This window comes from Pantherophis guttatus, chromosome 1 (assembly GCF_059756535.1).
Source record: "Pantherophis guttatus breed Tessera chromosome 1, ASM5975653v1, whole genome shotgun sequence".
Classification (NCBI taxonomy): domain Eukaryota; kingdom Metazoa; phylum Chordata; class Lepidosauria; order Squamata; family Colubridae; genus Pantherophis; species Pantherophis guttatus.
Genome location: NC_142063.1, coordinates 304991231 through 305009573, shown reverse-complemented (window position 1 = coordinate 305009573; position 18343 = coordinate 304991231). Strand labels below are relative to the sequence as shown.

General features: G+C 39.9%; 1 protein-coding gene across 2 annotated transcripts in view; it reads right to left on the bottom strand.

Annotated features, from left to right (window-relative positions):
- PRKCE (protein kinase C epsilon) overlaps nt 1–18343 on the bottom strand; it is a 321383-nt gene that overhangs the window by 161309 nt on the left and 141731 nt on the right. The window lies entirely within an intron of this gene.

Below are 18343 nucleotides of genomic sequence, written 5' to 3'. Positions count from 1 at the left end.
TTGGCACACAGTTGGTAGTTTCAAAATCTTTTTTTTTCACTGACCTTGGAGATTTTGAAGGGACATGGGAGACATTTGATTTGTTACATACGTTATGGTTATTTTTCAGGTGTTTAACACAAAACGTGTGCTTATTTGCCATCAATATATGGTTCCCGCAAGGTGTAGCCAATGTCTCAAAAGTATTTCTTTCTTACTATTATTGCTGTACTTTTATATCAAGAATAGACATTTTTAAAGCTAGTGTGATCTACTAACTCTAAGGTTCCTCAACCAGAACCAAATGGAAAACAAAGCCATGGAAGCTAAAATGAAGGAATGAATAGATTATCACATTCATAGATCAACGTAGGCACGTAACACATTCCAAATAGAAATAAAATACTCAAATGAAAACGAGTTTGAAAAAAATCACTGAAAAATAGAAATACTTGACTTATGACTACAATTGACTTATGACTACAATTGAGCCCAAAATTTATGTTGCTAAGTAAGAAATTTGTTAAGTGAGTTTTGCCCCATTTTACGACTTTTTTGCCATATTTGTTAAGTGAATCACTGCAATTGTTACGTTACCGTAGTAACATGGTTGTTAAGTGAATCTGGTTTCCCCATTGACTTTCCTTGTCAGAAGGTTGCAAAAGGGGATCGCTTGATCCCAGGACACTGCAACCATCATAAATATGCACCAGTTGTCAAGGATCCAAACGTAAATTACATGACCATCGGGATGCTGCAATGGTCATAAGTGTGAAAAATGGTTTTATGTCACTTTTTTCAGTGCCGTTGTAACTTTGAATGGTCACTAAATGAACTGTTGTAAATCGAGGACTATCTGTAAACATAACACATAAATAACAATCTTATGAACAGATCTGTTTTTCTTTGTTATCTGAGCAAAGTTCTTAGACAAAATTTAGCCACAAAATTGTTTAGCTTCTGTTTCTATCAGTTCTTTCTAAACTGCTACCGAACATTGGCTTTGTATAATCTTTCAGACAGGAAAAAAAGGTGTTTTACCAACTGCTGGCTGGCTACAGGCTTTTGTCACCTCTGTTGCAGGGGAGACACTGCTTCTCCTTTAGTTTTTAGAGTGCAATAAAGAAGAGAACAACCTTGTCTAAAACCTGCCTCTCCTCCGTCAGGATGTTCTCAGTTATAATCCAGTTCAAATCCACAGTCCACCTGTGCATGTAGCAACCTAAAATGGTGATGTAGAGAGCATAGAGAATGGCCTTGAAGGACAATGGAAAGAACTGTAATCAAGGCAATGATCAGACAGTTGCGGCTTAAATCCATTCCAAGAAACCAATATGAGAAAACACATTAGATAAATCCCCCACTAATTCACAGGAAGATAAAGTGAAGGAGGAGGGAATTTAGAATTGAAAGATTCTGTCTCTATACCTGCTCTAATCAAATTTATTTTTAGACTGATAAGGAATTGGTTTTAGTCTGATCCAACTTATGGGTTAATAAACGAATTAAAAGCAGACGGTGAAGGATGCAAAACACTGACTAAAGAGACCGGTAAGATACCACAGAGTCGGTCTCCTCCGGGTCCCGTCAGCTAAACAATGTTGGCTGGCGGGCCCGCAGGGGAGGGTCTTTTCTGTGGCTGCCCCGGCTCTCTGGAACCAATTACCTCCTGAGGTCCGGACCCGCCCCCACCCTCTTGGCCTTCCGCAAAGCGGTGAAGACCTGACTCTTCCGGCAGGCCTGGGGCCATTGATCTCGTTAGAATGATCTTGCAAGACCTGGCCACGAATTGGAGTGCATGTGTTTTAACGTTTTTAATGTTTTAATGTTTTTCTTTTTAACATTTTTTATGGGATTGTTCGCATTGTTTTATTCTTTGTTGTAAGCCGCCCAGAGTCCCTTGGGAGTTGGGCGACATAGAAATGCGACAAAAGAAAGAAAGAAAGAAAGAAAGAAAGAAAGAAAGAAAGAAAGAAAGAAAGAAAGAAAGAAAGAAAGAAAGAAAGAATTGTAAATTACCAGAATAGAAAATATTTGGATCAAGAGGTGTATATCAATTAATTTCTTATCTCTCTCAGGGTCTGCCTTTTCTTAGTCTATTATAATTGTTTATATGTCCTTTAAAACAGCCCACCCCCGCCAACCTTTTGGGCACCAGGGACCATTTCTGTGGTGAGAGGATTTTACGTGGACTGGAGGGAGCGTGGTTTCATGTGCTGCTTGCATCCCATGGATGGAGCTTCATTTGTTTGCGCAGACCAGTTTCTGGCATGCCACAGACTAGTGTCGGTCCATGGACTGGGGGGAGGTGGGAGGTTGGGGAACCCTGTTTTAAGAAATAGCACATCTTGTACTGAATGAGTAGGGGACTATTTTTATATTCTCATTTGTTTCTTGAACACATGGCATTCATTGTTAAGTCATGGTTGGTCAAAGAAGGACCAATTATTAACAGTTATATAAGCAGAGCTAATAAAAACAGATAGAATTGGCCAAAGGAGTTGTATCGGAATGAAAAGAGATAATAAATTTTCCTTCTAGAATATCTAATTGTAGTTGGAATGCAATATACACAGACCCTTAAAGTCTCCAACATTGTCCTTGGATTCCCTGATTCGTTCTACTTCTATGATGGATTGCAAATATTTTAATAGCATATTGTCATTCAAGTCTAATCTGGCAGTGAAATCCCTCACTTTGAGTGGATGGGAAGTGTAGCTGAACATTATTAAAGTAGATTTCTGCTTTTGACCAGATTTGTAGGATTCAAGAGTTAGGGTTGTTAAGCATAAATTCATAAATTCTCATGGGAGAAATTTAGGATGATAAGTTATACAAAGGTATCAAATGGATCTAATGTAATGATCATGGTGTAGAGACTGAGATATGGAGATCCAAGACGGCGCAAATTCTCACTTTTCAGCAGAAACTATGAAAAGAGAAAAAGATTTATAACCCTCAATATGCAAACCACTATGTCAATGAAACAAAAGCAGCAAAAGGTAATATAACTCCTGAAGACAAGGTGTCTTGTTTAGACCTTCCATCCAGTACTATACCAGGAGAGCAGCCACAATGATTCAGGTAATCTTGCAAACCAACTAAAATTCAGGGGTATAAAAAGGAGGGCCCTACATGTCATGCCTTGAACTAGGCTCGGGGGACATTAGAACCATCTGAAATTATGCTATCCATAATAGCATCCAGCATTCTTAAAGAGCACTTAGATTCTTCTGGATCTTCAGTCTGTAGCAATCTGTTCATATACTCACAGACACATAGCTCAGTATGGAAAAAAAAATGTGTGGATGGAGAGTTTGACTCATCCCTGGGGCAGTAAAGGAAGAGCAAAGATGTATTCCCTATTGAAGACCAAGGAATGAATGCTTTACATTATGAAGGTTGGCTGAATCATTATGTAAATGAGGTGACTGGATATAATTAGGCTCAAGCCAAGTCAGGTTGCATTCAGCTGTATCTTCAGCATTTAAGCAGGGCACAATGCAGACACAGGACTGGTTCTAGCAGAAAGATCTCAGGAAGGCTTCAGTGGAGGGTTTGAGTGCCATCACTTGCATAGTAGGAATGAGGTAACTTGCAGCTTTTATACATTAGAAGGAAAAAGCTCTGCCTGAAGCCAGATTTAATGCCTGGTACATTCTTGAATCATATTCAGAAATGAGCTGCACAGACCAAGCTATCTATATCCAAGTTTCTTTGGATTTTACTATTGCCATTGTTACATAATTACAATCCCAAAATCTTTGGACAATAATTTGCAAATCATCCAAGTGAATTTTCACCCAAGCAGTGGTAAAATCCATTTTTTTTTACTACCGGTTCTGTGGGCATGGCTTGGTGGGCATGGTGTGGCTTGGTGGGCGTGGTTTGGTAGGCATGGCAGGGGAAGGATACTGCAAAATCCCCATTCCCTCCCTATTCCCTCCTGGGAGAAGGATATTGCAACATCTCCATTCCCACCCCATTCTGGGGCCAGCCAGAGGTGGTATTTGCCGGTTCTCCGAACTGCTCAAAATTTCCGCTACTGGTTCTTCAGAACCTGTCAGAACCTGCTGGATTTCATCCCTGCACACAAGCCTATCTATCTCCCCTCCACCTCACTTTATGTCATAAATAAACACTGTCAAAAATGTAAGACAGTGTTTTTTGCTGTCTGGGTTTTAACTCAAGTACTTTGAAGGACTTGGAATCTAATTTCCCAGTTAAACTTTCTTCCATTTCTTGTTCATTCAGCAAACATCTTTGCCACCAAAGGATCCCTAGCAGAGTTTGAAAAGCCTCTACAGTAGATAAATATGTTTTAAGCAAAGCAGGTGTTTAAAAGCATAATCCAAGAGAGAAAATAAATCATTCAAAGCATATCCACATATGCTTCCCTCATGCACGAGGAAGATAAACTTTATAAGACATATTGGTAAGTACAAAAGCAGATTTGCTAGGCCAGCATCAAACTCATAAACACACAGAGTGATGGGTACCATTCATGTCAACATGTGTCAACACTCTTCATGCTCACTAAAAATGTTTAGCAAAGATGAAGATTTTCAAATGAAAAGAATGCTGCAACAGCTCACATTATGTGATCCATAATGGACAATCAATTCTGACACTCAAGTCCCTTTAGTGCAGGGGGTCTCCAACTTTGGCAACTTTAAGACTTGTGGACTTCAACTCCCAGAGTTCCTCAGCCAGCAAAGCTGGCTGAGGAACTCTGGGAGTTGAAGTCCACAAGTCTTAAAGTTGCCAAAGTTGGAGACCCCTGCTTTAGTGGCTATGATTATTAGGCCTGTACAAGCTCCTAAGGCATAATATAGTTTGTGGTTTGGCTTAATGTATTTTGTGAACCCAGCCATAGTTGTTTGAAAATCATTTTCATGATTTTATGTTGCCTGAACTTCAGTTGTAGTTTATTCAGCAAAAGTTTGTTAATCGAGTTATGCTTATTCCATTGTGGGAAACCAGCCACTGTATGTTTCTCCTCATCTGAAAGGAAGGGATATCTTTATTATTTGATTTGTGATGGATAAGCTTTCCTGAAATTACCTGAGAAAAGGGATTAATTTTAAGGTAATGAAGTTCAGATCTAAATACAACAGAACTGAAAAAAGTTATTTATGTCCATTTTTTCACAGTTATGACTTTTGCAGCATGCCCATGGTCATGTGATTAAAATTCAGATGCTTGGCAACTGGTTTATATTTATAAAGGCTGCAGTGTCCCAAGATCATGGGAGTTTTGTGACCTTTTGATGAGCGAAGTCAATGGGGAAGCCAGATTAATTTAAAAACCAGGTTACTAATTTATCAACTGCAGTGATTCAATTAACAATTGGGGCAAGGAAGGTCGTAAAATGGGGCAAGACTCACTTAACAAATGTCTCACTTAACAACAGAAATTTTGGGCTCAATCGTGGTCATAAGTTGAGGACTACCTGTAGTATCCTGAGGTATTCCTCCAGCTGTCCTATTCTCTTCTTCCCACAATGTGCACACCAGTCACAGCAAGTGTGATGCATCCCTACTTTGGGCATTGGGTTTCTTATTAAGGAATGTTCAGATTTTTATTAGTGCTGAGCAATTACAATTCCAGAGTTCCTGGCACAACTCCTAATGCCTTGTGAAACCCATGGCAACAATCTCTTTCACTCTTACTATACAGATCAATTCAACAGGCTGCATGATGGGTACAGCAGCAAACTCAAACCTTGCGTGCAATCTGCAATGTGCCACATGGTCCAAAATATTGTTATCCGAAATCAAACATTATGAAAGTTGTCTAGTTACTATTCAAAATCATAAGGTGAACTTTTCCCGGGCAGGCATCCTACTTAAGCAGGTGAAGAAATGTTCTGCTTTGTATAAATGAATAGGAAAGAATCCTAACCACTTTGTAGAAAACAATGGTACCAACGGCATTCAATAAAATATCAATATTTTAACAGGAAAATAGGCAGGCAACGAGAAAGTTGAAGTGCTCAATTATTCTCTTTTGCAAATGTTTTAAGTGACGTCTGTTAGAAGATCAGAAGAGCAGGGCACTAGGTAAATGTTTTGAAGTCAGAGATGATGGTTGCCTTTGAACCGTATCAGTAATATTATGCAGATGGCCTCTGGGAAAGTAGGAAGAGGGGGGTGGGAACTCTCTACTCATAGTTATCCAGTTAATGCTGCACAGAGATATTTATAAACACAAAATGACTGTACCATGCTGTATATGCAATTTCAAGGCTGAGGGCCGACCTGCACTTCAAATAACAAGCACAGGAAATAAGCCCCATTTGCTTGGGGACAGTGGGTGGTTTCTAGCAGAAAAGATAGATGTTCACTCTTATGGACAATCAGAGTAAGGTTTATCTGACAAATGGGTGGATCTGGAACACAGCACCCTCAGCTTGACTTCCATAGGGGTGTTTAAAAACTCTGATGTTCTAGAGATATAAAGTGGGCCTATATCAGGGGTCTCAAACTCAATTTCATTGAGGGCTGCATCAGGGTTATGTTTGACCTTGGGGGACCGGGGTTTGTGTGGCCGGGGGGAGCGTGGCCAGGGGGCATGGCCACGTAGGCATGGCCAGCTTTATGTCACTCATTGAGGCTCTGTTTTTGGCCATGATGGCCTCCTGCAACCCTCTGCCAGCGACAATGGAGCTCGGGGAGGCCACACAAGCTCCTTTTTCCTGGCAGAGGCACTGCCGGCTGGTCCTTCGCTGTTTCCAGGGCAGCCCCACGGGCCAGATCTAAAACCCCATGAGCCGGATTCGGCCTGCAGGCCTTGAGTTTGACACCCCTGGTCTTTATTATGCCTGTGCTTCATCTTAGAATAAAGCCTGAAATTGCAGCAGTTCAGATCAATTTAGAACAGTTTTTTTTTTTACTTGTCCAAGGCAGAGTATCTAGTTCCAATTTACCTGTCCTAATCCAAGATTCTTCATGAATCTTGTCCTAGCACTATGCTACATTGAAAATAGCAATGTGCCACACAAAAGTAACATTAAAATTAGTTTGGTTATATAAATGAGAAGGTGGCTTGAGGTATAGAGTATATAAATTCATCTAATTTGGGAAAATATATCTATGGAAACTATATGCTGGAGATAATCAGAAGAGTGAACAGCTGGTTTTATGTTTTGCTTGGAAGCTTCCCAGACCAGACTGTCTTAAAAATGTGACTGCATTTCATAGCCTTCATATGGCCTTATTTAGAAGAGATTTCCCATGGGTTTTCATATAGGAGTGACATTTAAAGCTCTAGCTATTACCAGGGCCGGGGATACTTATAGGGCCAACAAGGGGATAATGAAGAATGCACCTTCATGCACACCTATGTCAATTGAGCTCATTGTAAAAAAAAAAAAATCATACACCTTTGTACTTCTCTTTACATTTCACTGAAAGAATTAATATCCTCAGACTTATTAAATATGTGGCTAAGGTAAAATATCAAAACTGGGATGTTTTAAAATTTGTAAATGAGCTTTTTATTCTGAAAAGCCTGAGATAAAAATAAATATTTGAGAAGAAAATTGAAATGACACAACAGCCACCTTAATTGTTTCCTCTTCTAGCTCTTCATAGAAGATGTCACTCATTGAAGTGATAGCAATCTGCAATTAGTATTAACTTACAACACTAAAATAAAATTGACCTTGCTTGCTGTTGTTTCGGTTTTCCTCTGGCATTCATGATCTATGGGAAGCCATAAAATTAAATGAACCTGACCTCAGCCATAGCAGCAAACACAACCTCTCACCTAGATTATATGCTGCTTTTTATCCATAGAAGATTCTACTTGTGGGATATTAATGCGTCATGCAAGGTTATGTCTAAAAATTCTGGAGCACTGCAGATGACTTCATTAGTAAAGCTGGACTGCAACCTCTCAGAACACTTCTGATTGGAAGCATGCAAAAAAGGCAAGGTTTCTTTGTAGACTAAATAAATGGATTGCTACCAGTGGTGGGATTCAGCTGGTTCATGCCAGTTCGGGTGAACCAGTAGTTAAATTGCTGGCTGGCCCTCCTCGCCCCTTCCAGGAGTCCCCACGCACCACATTTTGGCTCCCAGGTAAGTGGAGGAAGGCATACTAGGCCCAAAATGGCGCATGGGGGGGGTGCGGCACCTCCCTGTGGCCTGTTTTCGCTCCCAGGAGGCTGCAGGGAGGCCTACGAGGCCCAAAACGGGGCGGAGGAGGCGGTGCATCCCCCCACAGCCCGTTTTTGCTCCCAGGGTGGTGCAGGAGGCCGAGTGCTGCCTGTCACGCACCCCTGGCCATGCCCATCATGGCCACGTCCACCCAGTTGGTCATTAGGGCAGAGAACCGGTTATTAAATTATTTGAATCCCACCACTGATTGCTACTATATATGAAAATGCTTCTCCAGATTGAAATTAGAGTCTCTCTCTCTCTCTCCCCTCCTCCCTCTCTCAGATTCAAGACATATATACAATAGGAACCATTTTCATTTGCTCTTTATTTGCCAATTCTCTTGTCAGCTTTTAATTTATTATTTTTTCTTTCACAACATGCAACAAATACAATTTTATTACACCCACACACACACCCCAGAATACTCTTTTTGAAAATACTTCAGTTGAACATGTTTTGCCGTATTCTTCCATTCTAGAAAAGGAGCCATACAAGTGACTGATATAGACACTGCTAATGCTCTCATTACACTGTCAGATTTATCTGATAGAATTCTCAAACCTTGGAAGCAAGGATTGGCATCCTGGATTTCATTACAGTTGCTACTTCACACTCTCAGAGACCTAAATGCTCTGATGCAACAGGTGTTTCCATCACCTTGGCTTACCTGCCCATAATGACTAGGACTCCAGGTGAAAAACACACATTTGGAAACATAGATGCTACTATAGAAGGAGAAAATCAGTTAGGAATAGGCAGATCTTCAAGATGTGGCTGCATAATGTAGGGCATTGTGTAACTAGAATCACTTCTAGATCAGTTCTCAGAGTTGAAATCTGATAGAACTAGCAGGGTTTTTTTTTAACCTAATAACTAAACCTTCAGAGTAGTACTGTATAACTTAAGATACGTAAATAATAACTATTGCTTAGGAATCATTTTAGCAAAAAGAAGATTCATAAATATGTGATTACATAATGTTCAATCCAATCTTGGTTGGTTGAGAAGAACACGACATATGGTCTAGCACCTGGCAACCTGAGCTTGAGAATCTCCGTTTTCCCCAGATTTAGGAGGTCTCACATCTATAACAGAATACAGAATGCATTCAGTTGCAAAAGTATGGCTACCTCTTAAGGTAGGCAGGATAATTTCACATAAATATTTATATGAGAAAGTTAACAAAATGTATTATGATATATGACAATATTTATTACATCATGTTGTTTTACTGGACCTAATGTTTTCTACAGATCTGGAAAAAATGTTCTGATTGCAATATATGATGAGAAATTTAATGATTAAATGATTGAATAATTTATGTTTCCTACTTCGGTTAGATCAGAGGTCTTCAAACTTGGCAGCTTTAAGACTTGTCTTAAATTTGAACACCTCTGGGTTAGAGGAAGAGCTAGTTATATTAGCTCCACAAAGATCTATGCAATTTTTTATAATTATTTTTATAATCCTGGAAAAACAGGTAACTAAGAATGCTGGATAAAAGTTCAAATACCAGCCTGGCCTTCTGGTATTCAGAAAACACAGGACACTCCGAAGCTCTTAGAAACTTGACTGATCCAGTAGATAGGTTGGGAAGAAACATTATTGTAGCAGAAATATGTATATTTTGTATTATTATTCCTACTATTAATCATCATACTGATGTGAAAGTTTCTGGTATGACATGCTACAATGAAACAACATTTTGATACTCTACACTGTAACTAAACCCTTTTTCTTCTGCAGCTATGCAGCCTGCCACCAATTGCCAAACATTTTTCTTGAATTTTTCATCTTCAAAGTGTTGGCATGAATAATACAAAAGCCACTAATTGAATAAGAAGGCCGGGAATCAGAATACAGTAATAGCAATTATAATCAACTGAAATAGCTTGCCTCTACCTGAGAAAGACGTTTTAAGGCATTTTCACTGAGGAAATATAAATCTTGCTTCCATTTACATTGTAATGCAGAGATCAAGTTCAGACTGGCCAGACTCTCTATTTGTGCAACATAAACAATAATTCAGAGACCAAACAAAATAGCATAGGATTAGGAGGAATTAAAAACTGATTTTAGTTCCATATAAGAGAACATGTTATAATTAATGATTCTTAGCAATCACATAGATAGGCCTTCTCAAGATGATTTGTGCCCAATCTGTTCCTTCAGGTCTTCCAGTGGTGCACCCAAGTTCTTCAACCTTATTGCTGGTCATTCTGTTTTCTTCCACCTTTCCTAGCAGGAAAGTTAGATCTAACTTTCATGTGTCCCAAACATGAGCCTCAGGTGGTAACTCTACAGTGATTTGTTCTATGATTCATTTAATTCCTTTCTTGGATATTCACAATATTCTTAGGACCTTTGTCTCAAGGTTTAGGGCTAGATAAAGCTCTAAGATGAAGTGAGATTTCTGCAAGTGATCTGATACATTGTTTCTCCAAAAAGATGACTCACCTTGAAAAGAAGCCCTATCACGTTTTTGAGCACGTGCGATCAAAGTAAGCCCCATCCACAAAATTAGCCCTAATTAAGAACCCACCTACCCCAGAGTGCAGGGGATGGGGCAAGGCTCACAGGTAAAAAATAAGCTAGGGTGGGGATGGTGGGGTGGAAATGCGCTACTTACCAGGCCTTGCACATCCCAACACCTCCCTCACCTTCTTCTGCAGCCACTTGTTCTGCAGCTGCTTGTCACTACTCGCATGCATTGCCATCCATTTTGCCTTCAGATGCCTGCTAGAAGGCATCTGCAGCTGATAACAGAGCTCCGGATTGAATGTGCGTGGTGGCAAGCGGCCGCAGAAGAAGTGGGCCAGCAGCAGGCTCCTGCTGGGTAGGGCTGTCGGTGCCACCTCCGCAAGGTGATTCAATAATTAGAACCCTCCAAAATGAAGGCCTAGCCATTTTTTCAGGGGTCAAAAGAAAATAAGACCTGGCCTTCTTTTTGGAGAAACACGGTAGCATTTTCCTATACAGAATGCCTCACTCTCCCTGCATTAGGGACATTCAGGAACATTGGTCTAGGGCTGTGTGTTTGCAGTTAAGTCAAAGGCTAGGCTCATGAACTAAATGAAGCCATATGTTTTTTCCACCACAGTTTCTGTCAGAGTATGAATGTTCATAGACTGCAATAGACAGGGCAACAGGCCAGCCAATGGGGACTGTTTGGAAACTGAACATAGTATTTGTTTGTATGGGACCATAAGAGACAGTTTGGAGTCTGGGCGTGGCTTAGATTTGCTGAACTGTATATAAGAGTTGGTTTGGCCTCTGTAAATTTTGCCTCTGTACAATATATTAGCCTCTGTATCTCTCTACTCCGTAATGACTTTGCTCCTATAAATATTGCTTCTGTGTTCCTGATATTGTATGCTGAATTCTGCTATATGGTATTATATATAAAAAAGTTTCTTATATAATTTGAATCCTGTTGAATTGTCTGATTGTGTGTGCTGCAACAAACTCTGACAGTTTCCCCATGGTTTATTAAACCACAAGTGCAGTTTGCTAATTAGCCATAAATTATAATTTTCAACCTGTAACGGCTATATTCAAACTAATGGCTATATTCGAGCCAAATCACATTCTATGATTTTGATGATTAGACAGGATAGACGTAGAAACAAGAGTCATGATGTGGCTTTAAGAAGAGAAGGTAAAATATAATTGTACTTAAAATTGCTGTGAAGATCAGAAGCCACTTCTTTATAACTTTTTTTAATGTCTTTTTCTTTTTTTATATACTTTCTTTTTTGGTCTATTTTAGTTTGTGCCTTACTATTGTTGTTAAAACCTCTCTCTCTCTCTCTCTCTCTCTCTCTCTCTCTCTCTCTCTCTCTCTCTCTCTCTCTCTCTCTCTCTCTCTCTCTCTCTCTCTCTCTCTCTTGTGTGTGTGTGTGTGAACCAGGCCCTACTACTAGATGGCATGATAATCTCAAACTCTTGGTTTACTATCAGAAGTTCTCAGAGAGTGAGTGAGCCATTCAAGTCATTGGTGAAAGTAATCTGGCTTTCCCTGGCAACCAAATGGGCAGGGATGAAGAGAGAAATTCAATTCTGCAACACCCAAGCCCCCAGGAGAAGAAGGATCCTGACGGCTTTGGAGTTCAATTTAATTTCAGTAATGTGTGACCAGCCACTAATAGACCTATATGAAATACTGCATACCCCTCCCAAAATTGTCTCCTTCCACAACTGTCATTCACTAGCACATTTCTTAAATGTCCGAGCAGAGAGACTGCAAATTAGCTGGACAAGGAAGCAATTACTCAAAGAAAGGTGAAAAATTATAACCCCAACCATGTGCATCATTTCCTCTTACTAAAAGACAACTGGAGCCTTCTTCAAGGGAATGGAATGACAATGACTTTGATCTATGCTGAATATAAATAACTTTGGAAGAAGATCTTAATTTTGTTAGGTGCCTATGCAACAGAAATGCAACATGTATAACATTTTGATCTAACCGGGTTTTAAAAAGCAACAATGAATGATAGCCTCCCGAGTATTAAAACATCTTGAGAAAGAGAAAGATGTTTGAGGGTAAAATAGCTCCTGGATAAAAACGTAAGAAGAATCCAGCTAGGACAAGATGGATAGTTAGTTTCACCCAGCAAAAGAGTACAGTCACTGATATGAACTGTAGCAATGCAAATTATTTAGACACAGACATTCCAACAAGTGTAGCAGATCCATGTTTTTGTCTCCCAATAACAGGTTCCTTGCTACATTTCCAGCAATGCAATCTCCTCCTGCCCTTGAGACAAAAACAAAGTGTACAGCTGTCTCTGCAGTGTTTCTCTTTGTTGCTTCCTTCATAAGAATATGTCCTCAACAAACACTAAGCAAGCCATTCAGATGGGCTGGGACAAGAAGAGTTGTTAGATCACGGCTGTCAAACTCCCAGCCTGCGGGCCGGATGCGTCACGTGCTGGCCACACCCATGCCCGGTTTAGCGAAGGGGGGGGGAAAGTCCTGATATGTCACGTGACACTGCTGTGACGACGTGAGTTGGACACCCCTGTGTTAGATGAACCAAACAACTAGTTTCAGAATGTGTCACAGCAGCAGCTTTTTGATCTTATCTATGTTAGGAAGGAACATAGGTCTAACTGACCTTCCAGTTAGAATCTGGAAAGGAGGACTAGACTAGATTGAAAAATTGGGGGAGGGGGAATGGGAAGAAGAAGAAAATGGCAAACACCTTTCACACGATTGCCAAGAGATATTCAGGGAAGTGCCCTTGAAATACCAAGTTGGAAGTCTTTACTTGTTTTATACACAATGTATGCTGCACTACAAGGGACGCTGTAGCTCAGTGGCTAAGAGGCTGAGCTTGTCAATCGAAAGGTCAGCAGTTCAGCAGTTCGAATCCCTAGTGCCGCATAATGGGGTGACCTCCCATTACTTGTCCCAGCTTCTGCCAACCTAGCAGTTTGAAAGCACGTAAAAAATGCAAGTAGAAAAATAGGGACCACCTTTGGTGGGAAGGTAAGAGCATTCTGTGCACCTTTGGCATTTAATCATGCTGGCCACATGACCACGGAGACATCTTCGGACAGCACTGGCTCTTCGGCTTTGAAACAGAGATGTCCTAGAGTTGGGAACAACTAGCACATATGTATCAGGGGAACCTTTACCTTTGTGCTGCACTACAATTACTGCATCTCTTAAGTGAATGCCGGTGCAATAGCTTTCATATCTACTGACTATAACATGGGTTGAATATTTCCATATAACTAGTCAGAAACGCATTATATACAGTAGGAGAATCATTTGAAGTAGTTATGGAATGAATGGAGAGAACCAGTCCTCTTTGCCCGTTTCACCAAAAACTTGCAGATTTGGTGTCAAAGTTCTCTGTACCCTGTTCCTTCTCAAGACTTTGGCAATAGAAAAGCCAAAGCATTATCTTATCATGCAGCAATACATTGTTATACATTATTATTTCAATTCAGTTGAGAATATGTTTCAAAGCTTGCTAGCGAAAAGGGAGACAGAGAGAGAAACAGCTGCAAGAAAAGCAGGATAATTTTCTATGTCTCCCATTGTGTTTCATGATCGCCAACATGTTCATCAGCAAGATAGGTATATGAAAGGCTGCTAATTATGTGCTTCACAAAATTCCAAATTCAGCCTTCCAACATTTTCCCTTTAGCTTTGTTAACATGAACAGAGGGGCCCAATCTCCTTCTTAGCCAGCATTTGGTAGCCAGCCAAGGAAGTAAAGTAGACTGTGGTCAATCTTCTGTTTGAATGCAAACATTTAGAAGCTTCTTCATAATGTGCTCCCTTCCATTTCCACCCATTACTGTAATGATAAATGATTTGAATGTACTGAAATAGATTGTGAATTATTGATATTCAGAGCCACAGCCATCTTGCCTGCAGGATTTAACTGATCTATTGGGTTAAAAACAAAACTCAGAAATTTGTTGGGATGACAAAGAGTTGGAGGTGAAAGCAGCTCCTCTATATGAACAATAGGAGCAAAAACTATGGAAAGTGAATGAAGCTGTACTACAAAAATGCATTTAACTATAAACCTAAAGTACAAAACAGAAAGGCATATAGGCTTCCTAAGTACTTATATACAAAACTTCTCTTTGTGTTTATGGAGGCTGAAGCCATACATTTACTCAACACAAACTGTCTCTTCAAGATCTTCAATATGCAACAAGGGTTTAAAGAGAAAGGCAAGCTTTTAAGCCTACACTAAAATAAATATTAATAGTTTTAAAATAAATACCTAATGATATACAATCAGAGCAGTGACAGAACAGAACTTCCAAGGGACTGTTTAAGCAATGTACCCTTCTCTGCAAATATTTGGACTCTGGCAGCCTGCCGTTTGCCAAGCATTTAACTGATTTACATGCTCTTAAAAACATATGTAGCCAGCATTAGTATCTCTGTTTCTTATGGAAGGAAAAGGAAAGTGGAAAGCTAAATTTATTTGTAGGATAAATTCAGCTTTCTCTTCCTTTTTTCTTCATGTAACCCCAAAGTGGTTCCTAATAGGACAGTCTTTCTGAACTCAGTCCCCTCCAGATGAGTATGACTTCAACATAATGTATGTATGTCCCTCATACATACAAACATACATACTAATCACAGGAAAGGGATAAGAAATAATAAGCCAAAAGCATTAAAGGCATGGGATAAGAAAGAGAAAAGGAAAGAAAGCTGAAATCAATTTGCACTAACCCCCATTCAAAACACCATGTCTTCCTAGCCTTACATACTTTCTTTGTGTATATTATGTCTTTATACTTCTGGCTGCATGTAACATGTGTGAGATCACGGCCAAAACTTTAGTCTTTGCTTTATCTATCTTATTAAAAAGCATCATGTGAAGTTTGCAACAAAAATAATCTTTGTAATAGGCATTCACCTAGTCCAGTGTTTCTCAACTTTGGCAAATTTAAGATGTGTGAACTTTAACTCCCAGAATTCTCCAACCATATTTCCCAACATGCTGGCTAGGGAATTATGGGAATTGAAGTCCACACATCTTAAAGTTGCCAAAGTTGAGAAACACTGACCTAGTTAACTGTGATGAGAACTGTTTCCAAGAGATGGGAATTTTAGAAACTTACTCTCAGGTAAAATATGAGTGCTTTAGTAATATTTAAGAACTATTTGGGCAACAACAATAACAAACTTGGAATGTCAGTAATTCAAAATATTAAATTTCCAAATTAAATGAAATGTCTCCCAATTCCTACTCATCAGCACGTATTTTGGATCTCTGGAGTGATTAGCTCTAAAAGTAAAGATATTATCACTTCTTGCAATAAATGCGTTTTTGAAGATATAAACCATCTAGTATATCTTCCTCCCAATAACAACAAAAATTGTGAAAAAAAAGCAAGGACTTGATAGCTGTTCTGAGATGTTTCTATGGATCACTTCATTATCTTCTTTATTTACACGGCTTTTCTCTCAGTCTGAAGCTGGTGTGCTTTTGTTTACTTTAGAAGATTAGGAAAGAATTAATGAGGCCAATTCTCTTCACAAAATAGACCTGTTTGCCACACATTGCAAATTGCTGATGATTCACTACTGCTTTTTCTCCAGTTCCTCAGCCATAACAAAACCCAAGCAATCCCACTGTCAACCAACTGGGGCTAAACAAGAATTTGCTTCAACTGGTGTTTAAGGGCAGGTTGGAACAGCTGTGCACTGTCAAACACCAGCTGCCCTAAAACAGTGTAAGCAATTTAAGAACACACTGGCTATGAAGCAACATTACGTTTCTTCACTCAGGCAGTGGAAAGCAGGTATCCAAACAGTGAAAAATGTGCAGCCTGGAGGTATACTAATTTCAGAGAAAGGGGGAAAAATCAGTATAAGAGTAAATAATTGTTAGAACATAGAATAACAGAGTTTGAAGGGACATTACAGATCTTCTAGTCCAACTCCCTGCTTGAGCACCATTTCAGACAAGTGGTTGTCCAGTCTCTTCTCAAAAGCTTCCTGCAATGGGACATCCACAAATTTTGAAGGCAAGGGATTCCACTGATTAGTTGTTCTCACTATTAGGAAATTTCTCCTTAATTCCAGGTTGCTTCTCTCCTTGATTAGTTTCCATCCATTGTTCCTTGTCTTGCCTTCTGGTGCTTTGGAAAATAGCTTGACCTCCTGTTCTAGATTGAAATAAGCAATCAATATTCTAGATTGAAACTTTTCAATTGACATAGAATTCTTTTATGCTAATAAGCAAAAAGAAAAAAAAAGACTAAAAGACAACATTATCAGACTGGGCATATGTGTAGTTGAGTTACTTAGCTTTTAAAACGATTGAATGGAAAGCTGTATGGAAAGGATTACCATAGTTCAGTGTTGGTGAACCTTTTCAGCAGCAAGTGCCGAAATGGGAGTGTGTGCGTACCAGAAACTGTGCCAGAAACCACACCTGAAACTGGAAGACAGGTGGCCAGTGCACATACGCGTGCCAGAAACTGGAAGATCATCTTCCCAGCACGCACATGCACCCTGGGTGGCTGCTCTTCCGGTTTCCAGTGCACCCTAGGTGGCCGGTGTGCCAGAACCCAGAAGAGCAATGGGCGATGGCTCGTGCACCCGGAGAAATGGCTGTGTGTGCCACTTCCAGCACGTGTGCCATAGGTTCGTCATCACAGCCATAGTTGATACTTTGATGAAGCAACTGAGTTAGCTCAGCATCTATAGAAACAGACAAAGGGTAGTGCTGGATACATAGACACCAACTATGGAATTTGCTACTGCAAGATCATTAATAGCAACTAATTTTCACAGTTTTAAAAGAGGACGAGGCAAATAGTTGGAAGACAAGCCTATCTGTGTCTTGTGGCACCATTGAGAGCTGAGTCAACATATACCCACATATCTTAACAATGAGACTGCAGGTTTCCTTTGGCCATCATGAGAGGAAAATGCTGGTTAACACAACCTTTTTTCTTACACGGAATCCTTATGTTCTTAAGGCTGGAAGAAAAGTGTAATGGGGGTGAGGGGTGGGGGAGGAAAGAGAATTCAGCCAGCAAATGTAAAGAAAGTTCATTGTAGGTCTAAATGGTTTCCTGAAATGGTTGGATTTGGAGGAGTTCTACAGTCATAAACCAAGGGCATTTGATACTTTATTATTATAATTTCTTCCAAGTATAACACAGTTTACTCTGAGCTAGGGCTGTCATGCGAACTATTTTCAATACCAAGTCTCAGCCTCAAACCTATATCAATCCTTCTTTGGAAGAAACATTTTCAAGTCCCCACTAACACTTTACCAAGCACAACTAATTCCTATTCTACAGGGAGAAATCTTTCATATACACATGTGTGGCCAAGTTCACCAAGGTAAAGATTGGGACGTACCATTTCAAACCACAAATTACAAGCTCCTCTACATTTAAAAAAAACCTCTCAATATACATATCCAGAGATCAGAAAAAAGAGCTTAGTTTTCTCTTCGCTTTTTTGTCTTTGTCAGGGTGTGTATCAGTGAAGGGTTACCCCCAGTTCGGACCGGTTCACAAGAATCGGTAGTAAAACTGGCGGGAGGCTCCGCCCACTGCCCTGGATGTCATTCTGCACACAGAAGCAAGGCACCCATGCATGCGTCACGTGCGTGCACGATCCCATTGCAAACAGGTAGTAAAGGTAAGTAGAATCCTGGTATGTATATATGTATATATTTGTTAAAGGATCTTTCTCCC